The sequence below is a fragment of the Nerophis ophidion genome, linkage group LG11, assembly GCF_033978795.1.
Source record: "Nerophis ophidion isolate RoL-2023_Sa linkage group LG11, RoL_Noph_v1.0, whole genome shotgun sequence".
NCBI classification, from domain to species: domain Eukaryota; kingdom Metazoa; phylum Chordata; class Actinopteri; order Syngnathiformes; family Syngnathidae; genus Nerophis; species Nerophis ophidion.
The window spans coordinates 54,269,418-54,276,267 of record NC_084621.1 but is presented as its reverse complement, the minus strand read 5'-3'; positions in this window follow the sequence as shown (position 1 = coordinate 54,276,267).

Here is a 6,850-nt window from a genome sequence, read left to right as displayed (position 1 = left end):
GATGTGTTCCATCCGGATTTCAAAATAAAACGTTTGCGAATATTAAAAGGAAAAATACATGTCAAACTCGAAGCCCGGGGGCCAGATCTAGCCTACCACATCATCAATGCGTGAATAAAGTACTTCATATTTTATTACTAAATGCATTATTTCCATTTTGACAAAAAAATAAAATACATGTTGCATATCCTTTCAACTTTAATATCATCTAACAGTGGCGGGCTGTGCGTTTCCCATTAAGGCTTTTGGTGATGTCCTACTTAGTCCAACTTTAATAAATACCCCTAAAAATACCATAGTTTATGTTGCCACATGACCACGGCTGGAGAAATGCTATACTGAAACACACTTGTGTACTACTGGCCATTGAATCGCCTCAACAGTGTACAGCGTACTAATGTATTGTTGGATGTACAGTGGGGCAAAAAAGTATTTATTCAGCCACCGATTGTGCAAGTTCTCCCACTTAAAATGATGACAGAGGTCTGTAATTTTCATCATAGGTACACTTCAACTGTGAAAGACAGAATGTGAAAAAAACATCCAGGAATTCACATTGTAGGAATTTTAAAGAATTTATTTGTAAATGATGGTGGAAAATAAGTATTTGGTCAACCATTCAAAGCTCTCACTGATGGAAGGAGGTTATTGCTCAAAATCTCACGATACATGGCCCCATTCATTCTTTCCATAACACGGATCAATCGTCCTGTCCATTTAACAGAAAACAGCCCCAAAGCATGATGTTTCCACCCCCATGCTTCACAGTAGGTTTGGTGTTCTTGGGATGCAAATCAGTATTCTTCTTCCTCCAAACACGATGAGTTGAGTTTATAACAAAAAGTTCTATTTTGGTTTCATCTGACCACATGACATTCTCCCAATCCTCTGCTGTATCATCCATGTATCCATGTTGGTATTAAGTCAACTCGGCGTGTTTGGAGGAAGAAGAATACAGAGTTGCATCCCAAGAACACCACACCTACTGTGAAGCATGGGGGTGGAAACATCATGCTTTGGGGCTGTTTTTCTGCCAAGGGGACAGGACGATTGATCCGTGTTAAGGAAAGAATGAATGGGGCCATGTATTGTGAGATTTTGAGCCAAAACCTCCTTCCATCAATGAGAGCTTTGAATAGTTGACCAAATACTTATTTTCCACCATAATTTACAAATAAATTCTTTAAAATTCCTACAATGTGAATGCCTGGATTTTTTTTCACATTCTGTCTCTCACAGTTGAAGTGTACCTATGATAAAAAATTACAGACCTCTGTCATCATTTGAAGTGGGAGAACTTGCACAATCGGCGGCTGACTAAATCCTTTTTTGCCCCTATGTATGTATGTATGTATGTATGTATGTAAAACGCTGTCTTGATGTCCAAGACAAATTTCTCCTCGGAGACCCATCCATCCATTTCCTACCGCTTGTAGCGTTCGGGGTTGCTGGGGGTGCTGGAGCCTATCTCAGCTGCACACGGGCGGAAGGATGTGTACACCCTGGACAAGTCGCCATCTCATCGCAGGGCCAACACAGATAGACAGACAACATTCACACTCACATTCACACATTACGGCCAATTTAGTGTTGCCGATCAGGTGCATGTCTTTGGAGGTGGGAGGAAGCCGGAGTACCCGAAGGGAACCCACACAGTCACGGGGAGAACATGCAAACTCCACACAGAAAGATCCCAAGCCTGGGATTGAACTCAGGACCTTCGTGTTGTGAGACACTTGCACTAATACCTGTGCCACCGTGCTGCCCAAGCTAATTATTATTATTATTGTTAAAAAAGGCTATATTTCGACACGAATGAACCTGCATCAGCATTTAAAACATACCTTACGTGGTTTTGTCAAAATTTAAATAATTGTAAAGAACATATTAAATGTGGAAAAATAAATGAAAAAAATATTTGAACTTTTTTTTGGCGAGTTAAAAAAGTGAGAATCGAGGATTTTTCTGTTGGCCGGGTACAACTCCGGTGCCTCTTCCCTTTCTAATTCTAACCTACTTTATGGAAAGTAAATTAAAATGAACTTTTATGATCATGATTTACATTATGTTAGGCCAGCAGAGAAGGTCTTGCTGGCCCTGACAGCACACCACTGTCATCTAATAATACAACACCTATAACTGTCTGACATTTCAAACTTTTTTTTTTTAAATTAAATTAATAAAGTTATAATAAATATCTGCTCGACTAATTTTTTCAAAGCAGGTTCACCATCAAATTGTATGCTGTATAAATGACAATGAACATTATAGTGAAAAAAAAAAATTGGCAAAAAAATAAATAAAAAAAATGTTTTGGCTTTCCATTTACAGTAATATTGCTAAAAAAACAACCTTATTTTACGGTAAAATTCTGACAAAATCAAAATATATTTTTCTACAGTGTTTGTAAAAAAATGTATATAATAATTAAATGTGTAGGCAATTGTAAAATAGTATCATAAGGTGAATACCTATGCATTTAAAACCATAAATTATTCATGGATAAAATGGCATAACTGTGACGTGACCCTCATTGAAAACAAGTTCGACATCTCTGATGTATGGGAAAGTCCTTTCAATGTTGGTTGGATTGACATTTCTTTTTGTTCTTTGTGTGCAGTTCAACCATTAAACACAAAAGGAAATAACCTGGTTTCCGGTTTGTTCCTATCTGCTTGTGTGTGGCTTGATGGAGCTTCGCTCAGCGCGTGAGGATGGTGGAAGGATGCATTGAGCATGCGCACAATGAGGGCATCCTGCCTTGACAGATGGAGGTAAAACCGGAAACGGAGCTTGCCGCCCTTCAAAATAAAAACGCAAATTCTTCCTTAATTTTAATACTATCACACGCGATTATTATACTAATTAAGTTTATTTAAAAAGGGAGCAATGCATATTGATGAACATGATCCATCCATCCATCCATCATCTTCCGCTTATCCGAGGTCGGGTCGCGGGGGCAACAGCCTAAGCAGGGAAACCCAGACTTCCCTCTCCCCAGCCACTTCGTCTAGCTCTTCCCGGGGGATCCCGAGGCGTTCCCAGGCCAGCCGGGAGACATAGTCTTCCCAACGTGTCCTGGGTCTTCCCCGTGGCCTCCTACCGGTTGGACGTGCCCTAAACACCTCCCTAGGGAGGCGTTCGGGTGGCATCCTGACCAGATGCCCGAACCACCTCATCTGGCTCCTCTCGATGTGAAGGAGCAGCGGCTTTACTTTGAGTTCCTCCCGGATGGTAGAGCTTCTCACCCTATCTCTAAGGGAGAGCCCCGCCACACGGCGGAGGAAACTCATTTCGGCCGCTTGTACCCGTGATCTTATCCTTTCGGTCATGACCCAAAGCTCATGACCATAGGTGAGGATGGGAACGTAGATCGACCGGTAAATTGAGAGCTTTGCCTTCCGGCTCAGCTCCTTCTTCACCACAACGGACCGGTACAACGTCCGCATTACTGAAGACGCCACACCGATCCGCCTGTCGATCTCACGATCCACTCTTCCCTCACTCGTGAACAAGACTCCTAGGTACTTGAACTCCTCCACTTGGGGCAGGGTCTCCTCCCCAACCCGGAGATGGCACTCCACCCTTTTCCGGGCGAGAACCATGGACTCGGACTTGGAGGTGCTGATTCTCATTCCGGTCGCTTCACACTCGGCTGCGAACCGATCCAGCGAGAGCTGAAGATCCCGGTCAGATGAAGCCATCAGGACCACATCATCTGCAAAAAGCAGAGACCTAATCCTGCGGTTACCAAACCGGAACCCCTCAACGCCTTGACTGCGCCTAGAAATTCTGTCCATAAAAGTTATGAACAGAATCGGTGACAAAGGACAGCCTTGGCGGAGTCCAACCCTCACTGGAAATGTGTTCGACTTACTGCCGGCAATGCGGACCAAGCTCTGGCACTGATCGTACAGGGAACGGACCGCCACAATAAGACAGTCCGATACCCCATACTCTCTGAGCACTCCCCACAGGACTTCCCGAGGGACACGGTCGAATGCCTTCTCCAAGTCCACAAAGCACATGTAGACTGGTTGGGCAAACTCCCATGCACCCTCAAGAACCCTGCCAAGAGTATAGAGCTGGTCCACAGTTCCACGACCAGGACGAAAACCACACTGTTCCTCCTGAATCCGAGGTTCGACTATCCGACGTAGCCTCCTCTCCAGTACACCTGAATAAACCTTACCGGGAAGGCTGAGGAGTGTGATCCCACGATAGTTGGAACACACCCTCCGGTCCCCCTTCTTAAAGAGAGGAACCACCACCCCGGTCTGCCAATCCAGAGGTACCGCCCCCGATGTCCACGCGATGCTGCAAAGTCTTGTCAACCAAGACAGCCCCACAGCATCCAGAGCCTTAAGGAACTCCGGGCGGATCTCGTCCACCCCTGGGGCCTTGCCACCGAGGAGCTTTTTAACTACCTCAGCGACCTCAGCCCCAGAAATAGGAGAGTCCACCACAGATTCCCCAGGCACTGCTTCCTCATAGGAAGACGTGTTGGTGGGATTGAGGAGGTCTTCGAAGTATTCCTTCCACCTATCCACAACATCCGCAGTCGAGGTCAGCAGAACACCATCCGCACCATACACGGTGTTGATAGTGCACTGTTTCCCCTTCCTGAGGCGGCGGACGGTGGTCCAGAATCGCTTCGAAGCCGTCCGGAAGTCGTTTTCCATGGCTTCCCCGAACTCTTCCCATGTCCGAGTTTTTGCCTCCGCGACCGCTGAAGCTGCACACCGCTTGGCCTGTCGGTACCTGTCCACTGCCTCCGGAGTCCTATGAGCCAAAAGGACCCGATAGGACTCCTTCTTCAGCTTGACGGCATCCCTCACCGCTGGTGTCCACCAAGGGGTTTTAGGATTGCCGCCCCGACAGGCACCAACTACCTTGCGGCCACAGCTCCGATCTGCCGCCTCGACAATAGAGGTGCGGAACATGGTCCACTCGGACTCAATGTCCAGCACCTCCCTCGTGACATGTTCAAAGTTCTTCCGGAGGTGGGAATTGAAACTTTGTCTGACAGGAGACTCTGCCAGACGTTCCCAGCAGACCCTCACAATGCGTTTGGGCCTCCCAGGTCTGTCCGGCATCCTCCCCCACCATCGCAGCCAACTCACCACCAGGTGGTGATCGGTAGAAAGCTCCGCCCCTCTCTTCACCCGAGTGTCCATAACATGAGGCCGCAAATCCGATGACACAACTACAAAGTCGATCATGGAACTGCGGCCTAGGGTGTCCTGGTGCCAAGTGCACATATGGACACCCTTATGCTTGAACATGGTGTTTGTTATGGACAATCCGTGACGAGCACAAAAGTCCAATAACAAAACACCACTCGGGTTCAGATCCGGGCGGCCATTCTTCCCAATCACGCCTCTCCAGGTTTCACTGTCGTTGCCAACGTGAGCGTTGAAGTCTCCCAGTAGGACAAGGGAATCACCCGGGGGAGCACTTTCCAGTACTCCCTCGAGCGTTCCCAAAAAGGGTGGGTACTCTGAACTGCTGTTTGGTGCATAAGCACAAACAACAGTCAGGACCCGTCCCCCCACCCGAAGGCGGAGGGAGGCTACCCTTTCGTCCACCGGGTTGAACTCCAACGTACAGGCTTTGAGCCGGGGGGAAACAAGAATTGCCACCCCAGCCCGTCGCCTCTCACTGCCGGCAACGCCAGAGTGGAAGAGGGTCCAATCCCTCTCGAGAGAAGTGGTTCCAGAGCCCTTGCTGTGCGTCGAAGTGAGTCCGACTATATCCAGCCGGAATTTCTCGACTTCGCGCACTAGCTCAGGCTCTTTCCCCCCCAGTGACGTGACGTTCCACGTCCCAAGAGCTAGCTTCTGTAGCCGAGGATCGGACCGCCAAGTGCCCTGCCTTCGGCTGTCGCCCAGCTCACAATGCACCCGACCTCTATGGCCCCTGCTATGGGTGGTGAGCCCATTGGAGGGGTGACCCACGTTGCCTCTTCGGGCTGTGCCCGGCCGGGCCCCATGGGAACAGGCCCGGCCACCAGGCGCTCGCCATCGTGCCCCACCTCCGGGCCTGGCTCCAGAGGGGGGCCCCGGTGACCCGCGTCCGGGCGAGGGAAATCTGGGTCCATGATGTTTCTTCTTCATAAAGGTCTTCGATGAACATGACTAAAGGTCTTCGATGAACATGACTAATGACTAATTTTCATCTTCAATTCCTCAGCAATTTGATGTTGAAATTATAACATTCAAAACATAATAGAATAGAGTTTTATTGTCATTATTGCAATGAACAGGTTCAAAGAACAACGAAATTGGAGCAGCTCCTCCTAAGGTGCATATACAATATGGAAGTATAAATTAAAAAAAATAAATAAAAAAATAAATAAAAATAAATAAATAAAAAATATATATATATAATACACAGATTAAAACATGATATTCCACACTTTAAGACACTCACTGCCACACAGTTGCCTTGTGAATTACGTGAATACATAAAACAATTGATAAAACCCATTTCATATATGATTATAATTGTGACTCTCAAGCTGACATTTTTGCAAGTCTTTCTTTAATGATGTTTGTGTTGCTATAGTTCTCTCATATTTACAAGTATTGTGTTCTATGTTTGACACACTCAACTCTAAACAATAATTAAGTTTGCCAAAAATGGATGGATGGAAGGAAAAAGGTTTTTTCTCTAAGTCTTGTAGAATTAAACAATGATATTTATTATGAAAATATTGCTAAAATAATATCACCCGTGCCAGGCACACAATATTAGCCTAGATAGATAGATGGATGGATGGATGGATGGATAGATAGATAGATGGATGGATAGATAGATAGATAGATAGATAGTACTTTATTGATTCCTT